This window comes from Gymnogyps californianus, chromosome 2, assembly GCF_018139145.2.
Source record: "Gymnogyps californianus isolate 813 chromosome 2, ASM1813914v2, whole genome shotgun sequence".
Taxonomy (NCBI): Eukaryota; Metazoa; Chordata; class Aves; order Accipitriformes; family Cathartidae; genus Gymnogyps; species Gymnogyps californianus.
Window position 1 is genome coordinate 31,152,018 of NC_059472.1, and position 17,877 is coordinate 31,169,894.

Consider the following 17,877-nt stretch of genomic DNA (forward strand, 5'->3'; position numbering starts at 1 on the left):
CTAGCTTGTTGCACCTTTCAGCACTAACTCAGCTACAGGAAGACAGCAATTTTGTCATCCAGGAGAAGTGCTTGAATTATCACTCTGCTCTCGGTGCGGCTGATCCTGTGTCTAAGTAAATCTCACAGGATTCATCACCAAATCACACAGCATGCTCTATTCAGTACCTACCACTAAATTATTTTTTAGGGACCCACACTGAGATTTCATTAGTCCCATTTCCAATTTTCAAAAGTTACATTCAGAGATTGCTTGAATCTTTCTTTCCTTTATGGGGATTCTCAAATTCAGACATGAGACTTAAAGGAAAGCTCAAGTACACTTGTGGAAAACCTGAGGGGAGATGACAGATTTTTCAGACCACCCAGAAAGCTGGGATGCTTCATCTTTTTCTTTAACCATACTGACTAAAATCGTACATAACAATAGGGAGTTAGCACAGAAAAAGCTAGTCTTGTAATTTAGCACAGCTTTGTGAGAGCAATATTCTTTCACTGTTGGAAAGCAGAGGGAAATGGTACCCACACTGTGTTACTCCTGAAGAGGTTGCTGAGATATCTGTAGAGATTCACACAATGAGAACTGATGTCGTAAATTACAAAACAGTACCTCGCCAAAAAACATAACGAGGTATTTCTGGCAGCCATAGTGAGAACAGACAGTCTTTCAGTGCGTTTATCTAAGCAATCACAATTCACAATTCAAGGCAAAAGAAGCAGTAAAATAAGTACAATCAACGAAACTCACTTGCCACTTGTCTAGATACTTTTAATAAATAATGGGGGGGGGGGGGGTGTCCTACAGAAAGAGTGCTGATCTGTTCGTCTTCACCAACGTATTTTCTTTCGTAAGTCCTGGTAGTGGACAGGCTATATAATATTCTCTGCAATACAGAAAATGTGTATTCTCTGCAATACAGAAAATAAACACACCTGCTAGGGCTAGAGGCAAAGATGGACCTTCACCCAGAAATCAATCATGTTATGGTTAGTTACCCCTTTCCTCATTAGCAGAACTGGCTGTAGAGCAAACATCTGGTCCAGACACATGGATCTTTAGTAAGACATGGCAACAATTTGTTTTCCGATTTTCCAGAACATCCAAACATATCACCAAGAGCACAGCTTAGAGTAACCCTTCTGCTCTGTATTTCCCCCCTGGGGGGGAAAAAAAATTTAAGGCCACAACCAGAAAGGAAGCACAAGGGAGGCCTTGAAAGCTGCAGATGAAAAATTTATGTACAGCTTATAACTGTTTGCTGATAGAAATGTGATAGTTAGATATCCAAGTTAAGTCTGTAGTATCCACTTCAAGAGATCTTGGTGCTAGTCTGGGCCTTTGAGCACATACAGCACATACCTACCACTGTTCACCTATAATTCAACACTGAATTCTTAAGTAACATTTTTCGAGAGAGATATAGAAAGTAGTTATCCCCATTTTATTGACTTTGAAACTGAAATAGAGAGCTAAGTAACTAATTTGAGGCCCCACAAAGAAGAGTTATCAAAGACAAGCTTACACTGCAGGAATTCGTGGAAAGTCTGTGCTCTGAGTAACAGGAAATACTGCTTTCTGCCTTCAGAGTAAGTTTCATCACTAACATTTTCAGCATGAATATTTAACACCCACTAAAACGTTACGCTCTCCTCCTTTGTTTTTTTTTCATAGGGAGAGTATCCCAGAATACATAACATTTTGTCTTCTGTTCATCTCTGCTCTTAATCTTGTAGCCATCAAGGAAAAGTTTAACCCACACGTCATTTTACTTAGAGTTTTTACAGGAATTTCCTCTCTGGGCATATGAATAGAACCAAGACCCAGCCATTTCTGCAGGAGGGGAGGGCCTGGAGTTCAACATTTCTGTATGTGGACAACCTGTGCAAAGGGATCCAAAAAATCTCCAAAAAGGTTATCTCTGAGAAACTGAAGGCCTCTGAAAATGCTTTTGTCTTCGTATGGGCTATGAGGGATCCTAGACAACCACCTCAAACATAAATTTAGATGGCTAAACATAGGTAAGAAGCAGCCTTGTCCCCAAGTGGGTATGGAAAGACACTCCACTGAAGTGAAATCAGACCAGATCACCCAAGAGCCTAGTCAGCAAAAAGGACAAGTTTCCCTACCACTCTATATCACTCACTTAATCCTTTCCTAAAACGATCATCTATCATGTTAAGTACTATTTTCTCTCTGCAATGAATCTTCAACCACTGCTTAGTCTCTGGTATCAGTTGGATGGTATCAATCCTGGCAATCTTTTTTTGTGATGTAAATATCTAACAGGAACGAGAACGAAACAATCAATTCATTTCACATAGACCACTGAATAATCTTCTGGCAATAATGACTTCAACCCACTATTGACATGGCTGGAAAAGGACTAATGACTTCGATAAGAAAGATTCTTTATGGCATTGGCAATCCTTCTGCCCTCTACTTGCCCCCACAACAATCTTTCTAAAACTTTAATCAGGGAAGGAGGTTAAGGAAAGATGGCTTGTAATGCAGTATCGGATACAGTGCTTCAAAAACTCCAGCTTTTAACCACATTTCATTTTTAATAGTCATATCCCAGATTATTTATTTTTCAGACCGCAGCTTAAGTCATTTGAACAACTTTGTGAGCAATTTCCTTCACCCCATTTCTTCAGACTTCTGCAGTAATTTCATAGGTAGCAGCTCTTTACATTATTTTCTAGCTCATCACTTTTACTATCATTTTGACTCAGAGCTCTTTTCTTTGATGTATAATAATTTGTTGTGAGAACACAGGATATCAAAGGACAGAAATATCTTCATCATCTAATGTGCAGCATGATCTACATGTCAGAAAGAAATGGTAAGGTTATTATTTATGCTTCCTCTCAACCATCTCTCTTGCACAAAAGTCAGATTGCTATCATTCAAATTACAGCACACAATTCATTTCACACCAAAGAAACTCCATTTAATACCAGGCAAGAAGAATTCATACACTGAGCTTTGTGGTGTAAAATCCTGTATTCTACATTGTACAGAGTAAGAGAAGTCCAGCTCCCTTTGTCACATGATTGTTCACTGCTCTTCAGATTAATCTGTAACATCATCCAAAACATAAGATTTGGGTCCTACATGTAACAGTTCTTTTATTTCTCTTTTTCTTGCTCTGCTTTATTTTTGCTCTTTCTTACTTCTCTTTTCCTCTTTGGTATGAAAGAAATCTGATTTAGCCAACAAAGACAGAACCTCTTTTCATTTCATTGTCAACCCATGACCTGAAAGGTGGCTGATGCAGGTTTGCTGGGTCTTGGGCTGGATGCTAAGATGGCATAGTGTGCCTGTCATTCCAACTCATGAAGCTGCAAGCTAAAAATCAGCATCAATAATAAAAAGTGCAATGTCAGCTTCTGTTGTTCCCTCCCCTTTTGTGTCTATTTGTCTTGTTTTGTTCCCGGCAAAGCCATATCGGAGCATAAACTTAGGAAAAGCAATAGTTTGAATCCACCTCAAATTCATTTTTCTTTTTCCAAAAAAGACATTTGATGAAGTCTTTAATACTAGCTATAATATAGTTTAACAGGAGGAAGAACTTCCTTCTAAAATCTTTTTATATACAAAGGAAAGCAACTAGAGGATGCTGGTGAAATGAAAACTTTTTACTTTTTATTGTATTACATATTTTTATAGTTACAGATTTTAATTTAAAATGTACATTTAAAAACCTCACTTAATAAATTACACTTCAAATTCTCTAACTACTTTTCTTGTTTTTTCTGTATCTTTATTAAAAGATTAAAACAATTTTCACTGGCAATTGTGGACTTAGTAAGCCAAGGTCTTCATGCTGAAACTTCTTGTCCTTAGTATTGTACAGTGAAAGAGTCAGACTAACACATGAGACCATTTAGGAACACTTATTCCATTGAAAGTAACACCATCAAAATTGTTTTTAAAATATGCAGCTAGTATGCATTTGCGGGGATATGGGTATTCATGCCTGTAGTGACAAAAGGCAATATTGATTTCTTATTAAAACCTGACCATTTTAATATCGACTTAATATCACATACTATATCTTCTTAGAAATATCTGTGACAGTTCTGACAGCAAATCTCCATTTAATATTGCTTACCCTTCTTATAACCGCCCTTATGGTTTTTGCCGTCTCACCCCACACTTGCAATGCTTGCTGTTTCTTACATCTAGCCACAGCAATGTCTTCATTCAAAAGGCATCCTAAAGATTGCCTTCCCCCTCAGCACATAGAAGACATTATTCGCTCATACAACTGCCTAATTTTCCCCTTCATTTAAAATTATTGAGTTTTGGGGAATGCTGCAATGTGCTAGTGATCGGTTGTGTCCAAGTTTCTAGGTGAAATGACATTTCAGGTACCTATTACTGCCTCTAAGTTGTGGTACGTGGGAGCTCTTCCCTGGTCTTGGGTGAGGGTGTGAGACATGGCTGTGTCCTACCTGCATGCGGGGACCATCCCACCCTCTGCTTCCCTCCCATACACTTACATTCACTGGGAAATAAGACATGTGGGCAGTTCAGAAGGAAGGGATGGGCATTCCAGCCGCTGGGACCGTATCCAGATGACAGCAAGACAAGTAGTGCAGAACACACTGTGTGGTGGACTTGCCTCTCAGTTTCTGTGATTTTCTTACGATGCTCACTCAGTGAAACTTGCTGCAGCTGAGACAGGCTGAGGCATTCCCACTAAAGCTCATCTCTCCTAAAAGAGTCTTTGCTCCATGTAATCATCCATCACGATAAACACTGTTTGATAATAAAAAATTCTATGTCAAGGCCTAAAATGACTAAGTGATTGATCTTCATGTGATAACCCTTGTTCTCTCTTATCAACTTCTGCCTGAAATATTTGTTATCATCGCTTGTTTCATCCTGTTCAATATAAAGTTACAAATCCATCCAGAAAATAATGATCTTTTTCTATGTGTCTGCAAATGTTTAGCACACTTCTGGGCTCTGCAAGATAGCAATAATAATAATCACTAAACAGTAGCCTCCAGCCCTAGCATAGCCTGCAAATGTTAATGCTAAATTAACATGTCAGTGTGCAACATACTCTTGAATTGCAATTCACAAGGTAGAGTTGAAATAGAAAAAGACCAAAAGGCTAAATAAACAGAAAGCAATAGATAGAGCCCTTCTGAAGGACAGAGATTTTTTTCTTCTTCAAAGCCAAAAGTCCAAATTATCTGCTGGTTTTTACCATAAACGAAATACATTATTGTATAATAGTAATCTAAAAAATAAACTACACGTTGCTACTTCACAAGAAAGGGGTAAGAGTATGATTCTATCCAACTTTACATGCAAGGACGTCAAGTATAGCAGTATTTCAAAGTCTACTTCTAACAGAGAAGGAAACACTGCTAGAATTTTGGCTAGGTGAACACAAGCTGAGCACAATGCAGAAGCTCACTTAAGTGTGGCAGTACTGAAAACTGCCACCATGGCACTTACTGAAGCACAGGGTGTGCTCATTTCCATATCAATGCGCCACATGTTTCTCCAAGACAAAGCTGTTTCACACCACTGCTGCTATTTGAACTTTGGAAATAAATGGAAAGGTTTCGGTATTATTGTTAAAAACAATGAAACTCACATCCTTTGTGCACAGGATACAGTTAATGAACACTGCCCTTTATAAGGCTGTATTAGTGACTGCGTGCAGAAGGAGCGTATTGTAACAGAGCTGTGTTGTGCAGGAAAGACAAGCATCACTTTAAATTCAGAACACAGGGTTGTGCAAGTAATAGTGATGCCTTCCAGATTTAGAAGATTCTATTCACTGTAACTTTGTTAGCTTGCTTCATGAGCCTATAGTAAAACCCGGGAATCGACAGTAAAGTGAAATTGAAGTGATTTGTCCAAGGTCACACAGAAACCCATGGAACAGTTAACAGTCTGTCCCACTTGCGTGTCTGTTCGTGTTTTAACAAGACTAAGTTTCTTCTTTACCCCACAAAGAAAGAAATACTTTTGAGACCTTTCACAAATCAATGCTAAAATACATTGTGCCATACAAAACAGTAAGCTGTAGAGCATTAGGAGGGAAAACCAAAAACTTCTACAAAAGCCATATCAAAGGACCAGAAGCTTTGCCATGTCAAATTACAATGCAGGGTACCATCGTGTCCAAAAGGTTACTACTGGGAAAGAACCACCTCTTCCCCGCAAGGAAAGCAAGTGAATGTTTCAATTATGCAAAACAAAGAACATTTAAAACCAATTCTTCTCGCTAAGAGCAAACTAACCATTTTTAAACTTGAAGCTTCAAATGCATGTAATGAAGTCATTATTGCACATGAATATGATTCCTCAATCAAAATGCCTGAAATCTCTGCCACAATAATTTTATTTAGATTGAAAAGAAACCATGTAGTCTACTATTCAATTAACAATAATTCTTAATTCTCTGCTCCCTGTGTTTTCCTTACAATGTTCTTTTCTTTTCACATTGATTACAGGGAAGAAAAAAGAAGGAAAAAAGAAAACCTTATTCAGAAAAAAAGTATCAGAAAGTACATTCAAAGATTACCTGTCAACTTGCAACAAGTTGAATTTTATTTCATCACACAACAGCAAATGAGGAGAACAAATTTTGCTCCCATACTCTTTGAAGAGTAGATGCTTTTAGATGCTTTTAAGAAAACAGAAATAGAAACTGTGTCTGGTATCTTTTGTTCCACAGCAACAGCAGGATGGCGGGCCTCTAAGCTCACAGAATCACAGAAGGGTTGAGGTTGCAAGGAACCTCTCAAGATCATCTAGCCCAGCCCCTGCTTAAAGCGGGGTCAGCTAGAGCAGGCGGCTCAGAGCTGTGTCCAGTCAGGTTTTAAATATCATCAAGCAACTACCTCTCTTGGCAACCTACTCCAGTGTTTGATCACGCTCACAATAAAACATGCTTTCTTATGTTCAGATGGAATTTTCTGTATTTCTGTTTGTGCCCTCTGACTCTTGTCCTGTCACTGGGCACCGCTGAGAAAAGCCTCGCTCCAACTTTTTTGCACCCTCCCATCAGGCATTTCCGCACATGGATAAGACACCCCTGAACCTTCTCTCCTCCAGGCTGAACAACCCAGCTCTCAGCCTCTCCTCATTGTCACATGCTCCAAGCCCGCAATCATCATCATGACCCTTTGCTGTACTTGCTCCAGTATGTCCATATCTCTCTTGTACTGGGGAGCCTAGAACTGGACACAGCTCTCCAGATGTTATTCACCAGTGCTAAGCAGAGGGGAAGGATCACCTCCCTCAGCCTGCTGGCAACACTCCTGCTAATGCAGCCCAGGATACCATTAGCCTTCTTTGCCGCAAGGGCACACTGCTGGTTCATGTTCAGCTTGGTGTCCACCAGGACCCCCAGGGCCTCTTCTGCAAAGCTGCTTTCCAGCTGGTTGGTTCCCAGCCTGTACCGGTTATCCCATGGGCTTATGCCTCCCCAGGGGCAGGCCTTTGCACTTCCCTTTGTTGAACTTCATAAGACTTCTACAAGCCCATTTCTCCAGCCTGTTGAGGTCCCTCTGAATGGCAGTACAATTACCTGGTATATCAACCACTCCTCACAGTTTTTTACTGTCCACAAACCTGATGAGGGTGTACTCTGTGCCATCATCAAGATCATTAATGAAGATGCTAAACAGGATTGGACCCAGTATCAGCCCTGGGATACACCACTAGTGGATGGTCGCCAACTTGACTTTGCGCCGCTGATCATAACCCTCTGAGCCCAGCTGTTCAGCCAGTTTTCAGTCCACCTTATTGTCCACTTATCTAGTCCATACTTCATCAGTTTATCTAAGAGGATGTTATGTGAGACCATGTCAAAAGCCTTAATTAAGTCAAGATAAACAACTTCCACTACTCTTCCCTCACCCACCAAGCTAGTCATCTCATCACAGGAAGCTATCAGGTTGGTCAGACATGATTTCCCCTTCCTAAAACCATGCTGACTACTCTTGATCACCTTCTTGTCCTCCATTTTTGGAAATGGTTTCCCTAATTATTTGTTCTATCACCTTCTCAGGGATTAACTGCTGGCCTTTAGCTCCGCAGATCCACCTTCTCATCCTTCTTGACATAGGATGTGACATTTTCTTTCTGCCAGTCCTCAGGAACCTCCCCCCAACCCCCACAACCTTTCAAAGATGATCGAGAGTGGCCTTGCAGTGACATTGGCCCGCTCCCTCAACAGTCATGGGTGCATCCTACCAGGTCGCTGGACTTCCATATTTCCAGTTTGTTTAAATGTTCCCCAACGTAATCCTCTTCCACCAAGGTAAATCTGCCTTGCTCCAAACCTTCCCACTGATCACAGGGTACTGAGAGTCCCTGAAAGTTGATTTTACCAGTCAAGACCAAGGCAAAGGAGACAGGGAAAGCAGGACCCCAGTGGAATATCACAAAGTCTACCTATTGTCAAAATTACGTATTTTGTTCTTTTTCCAGAAGGGTAGCCAGATGTCAATGAGTCTTTAGTTGTCAATTTCTAGAATAATTTTGCCCAAGCATCAATACAATCAACTATCAGAATACCTCTGATTATTATTATTCATTAATGACACATCATTATTAGCAGTTGGTGATCATAATTACTTGTGTATTTTAAAGCCAAACCAAGATACACCCAGCTAGGACAGGGGCTGAAAATGCTGATGGTGAGGATAAAAAGGAAGGAAGAAGGAAGGACACAATTTGCTAGGGATCTTAATACCTGCCACAGGACAGAAGCAAATGTTGTAACTCATATATTATTTTAAAATCCACACTTATAGTTCATTCATCTGAAAATTCTGGCCATAACACCTGCGAGCTTCTCTACCCAGAAGCAATCCCCGAGAGAGAAAAATTCCTTGTAACTCAAAGTAGACCTATCCTCTGGCAGGCAGGGATTTCTTAACTCCTTAGAGGCTGCTGCTTCTGCTTTCTTACTTGAGGACTCACATCTAAAAAAGAAGCACAACAGGCATAACTGAATAGAAAGCTGTTAAGTCCCATTTGTAGCTCAGTGAATTGCCAGAATAATACACAGCAGCTGAGCTATACCTGTGAATATGGTATTCCACAAAAAGCCTATTAAGTCTATTTTTATTCCATAAAAAGTCTATTATCAGGATACCACCTTGAAACCAATTTAGGTGTAAAACTACATTATGACTAAAGTTTATGGCAAGCATCGGAAGATAATATATAGATGTTACCAGGTTGAGAGTAATCAGTTAGCAGACAAAGGGCCAATCAGTATCCCACACCTGAGTGTTTTGGAAAAGAGTAGAGTCTGAAATTCAAAACCTGAGCTAGAACAAAGTCCTAGAACCCATAAAGATCTAGAGCTAACAAAGAACTGGACTTTGGGAAAGCCTAGTCCTCAGCATACTTCGAACTCTGAATAAGGAGTGCAGGCTTCCAGGAGCCTATACTACACAAGCGAGATGCCTCATGACAATTTCAAAGTAAGCTTCATGACAATTTCAAAGTAAGCTTGAACACAGTCAGCCACAGAGCAGTGAATCACAGAAAGTCAGACCAAACCTGCAAAGAGCCAGCCAGCAACAGAGTTTAAACCCCATCTTTTACCTTTCCTTCAGTCCTTTTTGACCACTGGTTATCTGAAACTGTGTAGTACAACCTCCGAAGGACAGGAGCTCTCAAAGGGTATGTATAAAAGGTCAATTTTTTCAGCTCTTTAAAAGCCAAGGTCCCTCTGAACATGTGCTGAAGAAGCACTGCACAGACATAGGAAGCAGTAAAATACAACATACACACACACACACAGAGATACAATATCTATGAAGTGGAGATGCATTAGAATGACATGGCAACTGCTTAAAGTATTACAGGATCACAACTCAGGATCTGGGTGCCCGCACTTTATGAAATTCCCAGTTTCAATGCTTATGTCTACTTTCAAAATATCCAGCTGTACTTCTTTAAAGTTGTGTAGTTTTTGCACCTGGAATGAATTACAGAAAGAAATGCCTTTAGGAGAAACTCCATCACTTCTAATGCTGAAGGCTCTACAGCTGAGAAAGAAAATTGGCTGTTTTGTCGTAAAACAAATATCCCCAAGTCACAGATTTCACAGTATCCTGAGAGAGAAAGGCCCAAATCCCATTGAAATATAATGGGATTGAATGCCTGAATTCTTCTAAAATACAATGGAATTTGAGTGCTTACATCCAATTGAAATGTAATGAGATTTGAGTGCCTAAATCCCATAACCTGATTGAAAATCTACCCTCAGTGTTCCACATGATCATGAGGGCAGGTGGGACTTTGAAAACATATCGCATTATGCCTCAACTAGCACAGCAGAAGGTACATTTAATTCAATAACAGATTATCCCAGAGTTCTCACCTATAGGATTATTTGTATTTTTTTTTTTACAACAGAAGGTGGAATTGCTGGACCACTAGCATTACACAATTAGCAGTTCCTGCGTTCTTCTTCCCAGCAGAGAAAGTGCTGCAAAGTTCACCGAGGTTGCATAAAGTTCTTTTACGTTAATAGGCTTTTCTGATTCTGCAAGCTGTATCCCCTAAACAAGGTTAAATCAAGCTAGCTAACCAGCTAGCATTAGCAAAAATCATGTCTTTGGCACAAAGGATTATGATGGCCTGACAGATTTTGATCAGGCCTATAATATATATACCAAACCTATGGAAAACCAAATAACTAGTGGATGAAGGCAGAATGTGGGTGGCATCTAGTACCAGTATGTGCAGAAAAAAACCAGCAAATACTTTCTGGGACAGTCCAGCAAATAACTTCCAGTCTCTTACACATTTAGTCACTAGTTTTGTTGTCCTTTCGACTCAATAAAGGTGAAATGCACGGCGCTGCCACAGGGTGGCTCATCTAGCCTGCAATGAAAGCCACAGATTTTCTGCTTACACAAGCAGCTGAAGCAAGGCAGTCTCAAAGCTTTACGGATCGCTACAGCCGGAGAACAGAGGGAAGAACTACTGTAAAGAGAAAACCAGGAAAGGCACAGAACCAATTTTAATTCACCTTAATCCTGCACAGTTTCTCCCACCTCAATGAAGCAACAGCACCCTGATGACTGTGGGTGAATAGCGCCTTGTGACATGAAGGCACTGAGCCCACATTCCTCAGCAGCCAAAAATCCCACTGACATCCTTGGAATTTCCAAATGACCAAAGAAATGCAGCCTCATACCTTGTTCCTATACCTGCTCACCGTGATGAAAAATATCCTGTTCTCTTCAAAGGATTTGGCATAGGACTCTTGCTTGATCGACAGTGTCATAGTGAAAACTGATCTCAGTATTGTTGGGGGGGGCTGCTAAAAATTTTATGTTAACCTGTACAATAAATGTCATGTCACAAGCTGTTAGGATAGCTGACTAGCAAACTGAAAAACACGCATTTATAACTATCAAATGTTTCCAGAGGTGAAAAAATCTCATTTGTTTTTAAAAAGTAGCTCGGTGTAGGTAGCAAACTTTAAAAATAACTATTTACAATTTTAAAAAAATTAAAATATAGAGTATACAACTAAATTATTGTAATGCTCAGACATGATCAACTACTATAGAAAAAAGTGTTCTGAACAACTGGAAATTAGAATTCTCTTGTTTCTAACAGTTTTTTTCTCCTCTGCCACTGTATGTTAGAGGACATTTTCATCATGAGTGAGACAAAGTTTAAAGTTCATAATAGTTATATGCTCAGCATATCAGGTTTGGCAGTGCAATTTTCAAAATGCAATTGATTAAATTTCCCCAGATTTAATATATACATTATTATAACGCATTTCAAAAATCCATATTTAAAACAGAATTGGGAAGTTAAAGAGAGAATTAGATCCAAACAAGTTCCCCATGGCATGACTTCTGAACTAGTCATTCACAAATGCTTTTCAAATCTATTAATTCTACTCATGATGAATGCTAGCTACCTTGCCAAATCTGAGGAAATTGCTTGAAAGACCAACATCCATAAAAACCACGAAGTTCAAAATTAATTCCAAACAGTCCGATGTACTGCTGAAACAATACAACACAGGAAAAAAAAAAAAAAAAGAACAAAATTCCCTAAGACCCTAAGAATATAATTTCAGTGGAAGAAGAATTACACTCCAGTGGTAACAGTAGCCCCCAGAGCAGTATATATTGACATGAGTAATGCAACAGGCCTATACTACTGTTTGCAATCATGGATCAGATCACCTTACCAGCATAGTTTTGCTACACCTTTTGTATGCCCATGCCCTGCAGAAAGTATCAAGTTTATTATAAACAAGCAGATCAGTTGTGCAGCACTTGAACAAGAGGTGCAATATTTTCTGGAAGCATCTAATGGCTTCCAGACCCATGAACATGAGACAGATGTCAGGCAGCAGTCACTGCTACTTTCTAGGGGGCTGCTGACACCCTAAAATCCCGAAGTGCTCAAGTACCTTCCAGATAAAAGATCCAAAGGGGGGAAAAAGGCAATCCCAGACAACCAGGTATGTGGTAACCTCTGTATGAAGACTTAACAGAAAGACTTTCTCAGAAATTCTAGGTATCACATTTTTATGAGATGTATAAAGAATATAAAATATATAAAGAAAATGTACCTTTTAACAAAAATTGTGCTGTGTTCATTTTCTCCAGAATATCATATTCCTGTTTATATACCCAGGTCGCTATAAGATAGCAAGATACCATTTTATTCCCACCACTATTTAAGAACAGTGATTTGCTCCCCCGCCCCCGGCAAATTCACTAATCCCTTTTATCCATGAAATTTCACATGGCGCTCCCCTACACCACCTGTCCCGCTACCATATGAAAACACCTCGCGGTACAGCAGGGCTTTATGGTGGCGTCACGTGAAGTCACGTTAACACCCCCTACTTGACAAGAGTTCCCGGGGTTTCCGCGCCCGGGAGCCAGGAGGCCGAAGACCCGCCGCCCTTCCCTGCGTGCCCGCGGGCCCCTTCCCGCCCCGCCCCTCCCTCCCCTTCGCGGCGGGGGCGCTGAGGGCCCGCCCGGCCGACGGGCAGGCTGACCCTGCCGGGGGGCCCGGACCCCCTCTCCGTTCCCCCTGCCCAGCTGCCCGGAGGCTGGAGGCCCTGGGGCCGCCTAGGCGGGCAGCCTACGCTCACCGCAGCGGTGACGGCCGCCGCAGAGGCTCAACCGCCCGCAGGGCACCGCCCCTCTCCCCTCAGCCACCCCTCCGCCCTGCGGAACTACAGGTCCCAGCGGGCACCGCGACGCCAAGGAACTACAGCACCCGAAATGCAACGCGGCCGGCTCATGCCGTGGGCAGCCTCGCCCTGCCTGCCGGGAAATGAAGGCTTTACCGGCGGGCGACGCACGCCGGTACTTGTGGTCCCTACACGGCCCCCGCCCCCTGCCCGCTTCCTCCCCTCCCACCACGCGCTGCCGGTACCAGCACGCTACCCCGGCCCGGGGCGCCGCGCACCTCCCTTTCGGCGCGCGGAGGAGAGGGGAGGGGCGGGGCGGGCCGGGCGGGCCGGGCCTGGCCGACCGAGGGGGAGGGGCGGCCCCAGCGGTGGCGAGGTAGAGGGAGGCGAGCGCGGCGGTGAGTAGGTGAGTGGGGGCGCTCGCCCTCCCCTCACTGCCCGCCCGGCAGGCGGGAAGGGGCGAGCGGGGCAGGAGGCGCCGCCGCCGAGGGGAATGAGGGAGGCGGGCGGTGGGGAGCTCGGGCTGGGGCGGCCGGGGGAGCGGAGCCTCGCCACCGCCCGTCCTGCGCCGGGCACGGCCGGCCGCCGCCTCGCCTCGCCGTGCCGGCCGGCGGCGCAGCTCCCGCGCACCTGTGCAGAGGCGGCGGCGGGCGGTTGCGCTTGTCCCCGCCGGTGGGGGCGCCGCGGGCGGCTGGGTCGCCGCGCGGGCTGCGCCGGGGCCGGGGCCGGGGCCGCTCGGGCGGGACGGCGGGGACGGAGTCCCCCTTCGCCGGGGCGGGGCCGGGCGGGGGTGAGAAGTGGCGCCTCCGCCTCCGAGGTGGTTCCGCAGCCGGCGCTGCCGTGAAGCCTGCCGGTTTCCGAAGCCTCGCGACGGGGCGAGGTTTGCCAGGCCGTGCAGCGGCGCGAGCCCGGCCCCTCCGGTACCGCCGGCTCGGCGGCCGCTCCTGAAGTTATGTAAAAGGGCGCGAGCGGCATTGAGCGAGCCCGACCGCCGGGAGGCGGGAGCCGCGTCCCCGCCGCGGCGGTGCCGTGCGCCCGGCGGACTCGGGCGGCCGCGGTCAGCGGCGTAACCGCTGCGCTCCGGGCGGCTCTGCCCGCCCCACGCTTGCAGCGGGTTCCCGCCGCTTCAGGGCTGTGCCGGTCGCTGCTGGCTGACTGAAAGGTAACTGCAGGTTTGGTTTGGTTTTCATCTGTTTCAGAACCAGTAAATCACAGACGCAGGTAGGCGACGTAAGCACATCCCACGGTGGAATTTGGGGGGAGGGGGAGTTACCTTCAGGTGTTTCTAATTCGGTGACAGACTCTTTGGGGCAGGAATTGCCCTTCTCTGTGCCTGTGCGTGTGTGCAAGGTGTGATGAATAGGCCCCAATTTTGAGTTCATAGACAGGTGAAGTATGCTGCTAAGTAACTTGATTGAAGTCGGCACAAAGTGATTATTTTTTAAAAATTTTATAAAACCTAACTCGGTAAATTGTCTCTTTAAATACTCCACTAGTTCTTCAGCTGACATTCCATGGTAGCACTTAAATCCTAAACAACAGAGGTCGGCCTGGCTGCGTTGTCCAAACAGAGACCTAATATATGTAACCAGATCACAAATAGTATTGCATAGCTAAAAGTCTTCTAAATCCAATTAGAACGGTTAAGTAAGGATTGTTTTGTTTCTGATCTGTTATCCTTGAATTGCATGGCTTACATGTTTCTCACTGAACGTACAAACGATTAGCTTAAAAGGGTTTGGAATTGCGATAGCTGCAAGCCGGAGGCATACCCTTTTTAAGTGGTTTTATTATAGCCTATTTGCTTCACCCGCGAAAAGGGAGGTGGCTGTTGTAAACACCCAGTAGGATAAGTTGGTGTCATGCTGTTTTGCAGCATGTGACAGTAGGGTTCCTGGGACTCTGTCCTATCCTGTTTCAGATCTAGCAGTTCAGTACTTCCAGTAAATGTTCTCTTCTTTTTATTTCCTTCTTAACTTACAGTTGGGAATCAAACTAAACCAAATATGGGTTCTGAACAGGAAACAAATTTCTTACAAAAAGTAAAGTAAGTAAATATCTAGACAAGAAAGAGAGTGCAGTCACTGCATTATCTCTTAGGTGTCGTGAGCTGTCTGTTCTGAAAGCTGGTGTGGTGCAATGATTCTACTGGTTTAGTGCAGTGACATGTGAGACCAGTCTGTGGTGAAGCGTGGGTAGTAGCAGACTGTGCACCTCAATCTTCCCTCCTCCCTGCAGCAATGTAAGCAAGGAGCGATATGGTTTGTTGAAAAGGTTTTTTTAATCAAATTATTTTCTGTTCCTTTTATTGCATGAATTGGCAGTAAACTTCTATATTCATAGAAAAGGCTTGAGTGCTCAGCTTGTGACCCTCATTTGGGCATTGTATTCTTTTTCTAATGTTTAGCCTTCACAAAGTGCAAATTAATGCAATTTTAAACCCTGGTGTGATTCATAGCATGTAAACACTTTAGATATTTGGAAATTGATACTTTTACAGTTTAAGATGGATTTACATGCATATATATGCATTTATGAGTCTGGTAAGTTCTAATGTAATATCCTTATATGTTTCTTCTGTTTTCTTGACCAAAAAAAAAAAAATCAAATTAAATGGTACTATATGCCCTTTGCTCACTTGACCTGACATTTCTGTTACTCAAAGAATACTCTTCTGTTACTCTTCGGAGTTATAGGAATCTGGGTGTGACACTGGTAGTATCAGCCCTTTTTATTTATCTATGGGTATGTTTACTGTGTCAGATTGAGTCAAGGATGTCCTTTAGAAGTGAATATTGTGATCATCACCGTTTAATATATATATTGGCCCACAATTTGGGATGGTCCTGCAGCGTACAAAAGAAACTAAACCAGAAAGAGTACCCTGGGAGCAGACCTAATGCAGTCGAGCTGCTAATAAGCATTCAGTCAAAGGTACCAAGTTACAGCTAGTCTGATATAAAAGCTGCTGAAGCATGTACAATGTAGATGTTGGGTTCTTAACACCAAGTACTTCACAGGTCTGTTTGTGTTGAGCTGTGTTGCTTGCCAATATAGGTACAGCCTTTCAGTAATGCATGTGCATTTAAGAGTAGTAGTAAGTATATAAGTTCAAGATAGTAAGTTCTTGACTGGCATTTCACTTTAGAGAAAGAAGTTCTTCTAGAAAAGACACTGTTCACAAGTATTGTGACTGGTGAAAATGTCGTCATGGTTTGTGGTTGGTTTTTTTGGTTTTGTTTTCCAAACAGTGCTGAAAAGCACAGGCTTTTTTTTCTTCTCAAAATTCCATGAACTCCTGGATGAACTTCACCAGATTCCGAGGTGTGGGCTTATTTTCCTTTTCTGGTTCAGGTTCATAAAGTCATGTAGCCGAAGATAATAACCACTTTTTTTTTATTTACAGATCCTTCAATTTGTTGCAAACCTGGACTCAATTGGGTTCTTCTGTGTATAGGGATTTAATCCCACACCTCACAGGAACATAGCTGGGTGGGGCATTCTTTAAGGGGATGCTCTCAATTCCTTATGCTGGTAACGTGGAAGAGTCATTGAAGTAGCAAGTGAAAAAGGAGTTACCTTGTTCAGTGTTTTATCCAGATGAGAATATTGCTAGAGAAAATCTACCAGAGAATACTTCATGTCTTGGTATTTTTATCTCTATTTAAAAAATTTATTGCTGTTTATTGTTTGAGGCAGAAAACAGATTCACTTACTGAGATACAGGTGGAAGAAGGGATTTAGATCTTGGTCTAGCTCCAGGATAATGTCTTATCTCCAAGAAAGGTGTGACTTGCTTATTTCAAATTATGTGAGGCTGAAGCAGGTCAGCTGTCTGACACATGGTGTTAAGTCACACAACCAAGCACAGGACTATGCTGCAACAGAAGCTGCTGAATAGTCCAAATCCTGTACCTGACCAGCAAAGTCAATCAGCAGGGGTTTATGATATTGACATTTCTGCTCCCTTGGATGCTGCTGAGTGTCCAGCCTCATCCCACAGTGAAGCAGAGGTGCTCCCAAGGTGTCACTGCCAATTTGAAATTGTTCTTGTTGGTCAAGTTCCCCGAGCTTTCTGACATACAGAGTGTGTGACGATTTCCCTACATAGCTGAAAGGATGAGGAAGTTTGTTTTTTCCTTCACTTAAGGAATTCTTTTAAGAGCATTTTTCAGTCTTTCTTGTTGATGCTGGTTCATTTCATATTTATTTCCTTATTCATGTTCTCTAATATAGAGCAACAGAATGAAAGCATCACTTCACCCTGGCAATTAGGAAACTCATTTGGGCTTTGCTCCAGTAGATGATTGATTATATATATGACGTGAATCAGGTTGACGGTTTCCCATTTCACAGCCGCCTGCAGCCTCATGGTTGATTGGTGTACTCTTGGGTGAAATGGGTAGTGACTCAAATCCTATTAATCCAAAGAGGTGGCATCTAATTTGCATCTTGTAGGAGCTCTTCTTTGGGTACTTTGTTAAAATAAGGAGGTGGTGCTTTTTTGGCAGTTTGATACCGCAGCCTTAATTTTCTTTTGCTTTTTTTAGGAATGTACACACATGCACACAAAAGATTAATTCAGGCTTGAGATGGTTTTCTTGAAGAAAAACATATCAAATCTTCTATTTATCTTTTTTCCCTGAACTTGTTTTTTCCATTTTAATCTGCTGGAATGGAACACTAGCTGCTATTACAACACT

At 42.8% G+C, this 17,877-nt stretch overlaps 1 protein-coding gene across 4 annotated transcripts in view; it reads left to right on the top strand.

Annotated features, from left to right (window-relative positions):
* Window positions 1–13,564: 13,564 nt before the first annotated feature.
* The window catches only part of SNX16 (sorting nexin 16), a 29,387-nt gene continuing 25,074 nt past the window's right edge, over window positions 13,565–17,877 (top strand). For 3 of the 4 annotated variants that reach the window (XM_050891329.1, XM_050891331.1, XM_050891332.1), the window contains exon 1: window positions 14,310–14,336. The gene's annotated coding sequence lies outside the window, so the exon portion shown is untranslated. Of the gene's footprint in view, window positions 13,581–14,309; window positions 14,337–17,877 lie in introns of those variants that run through there. The other variant, XM_050891330.1, reaches the window with a different exon arrangement.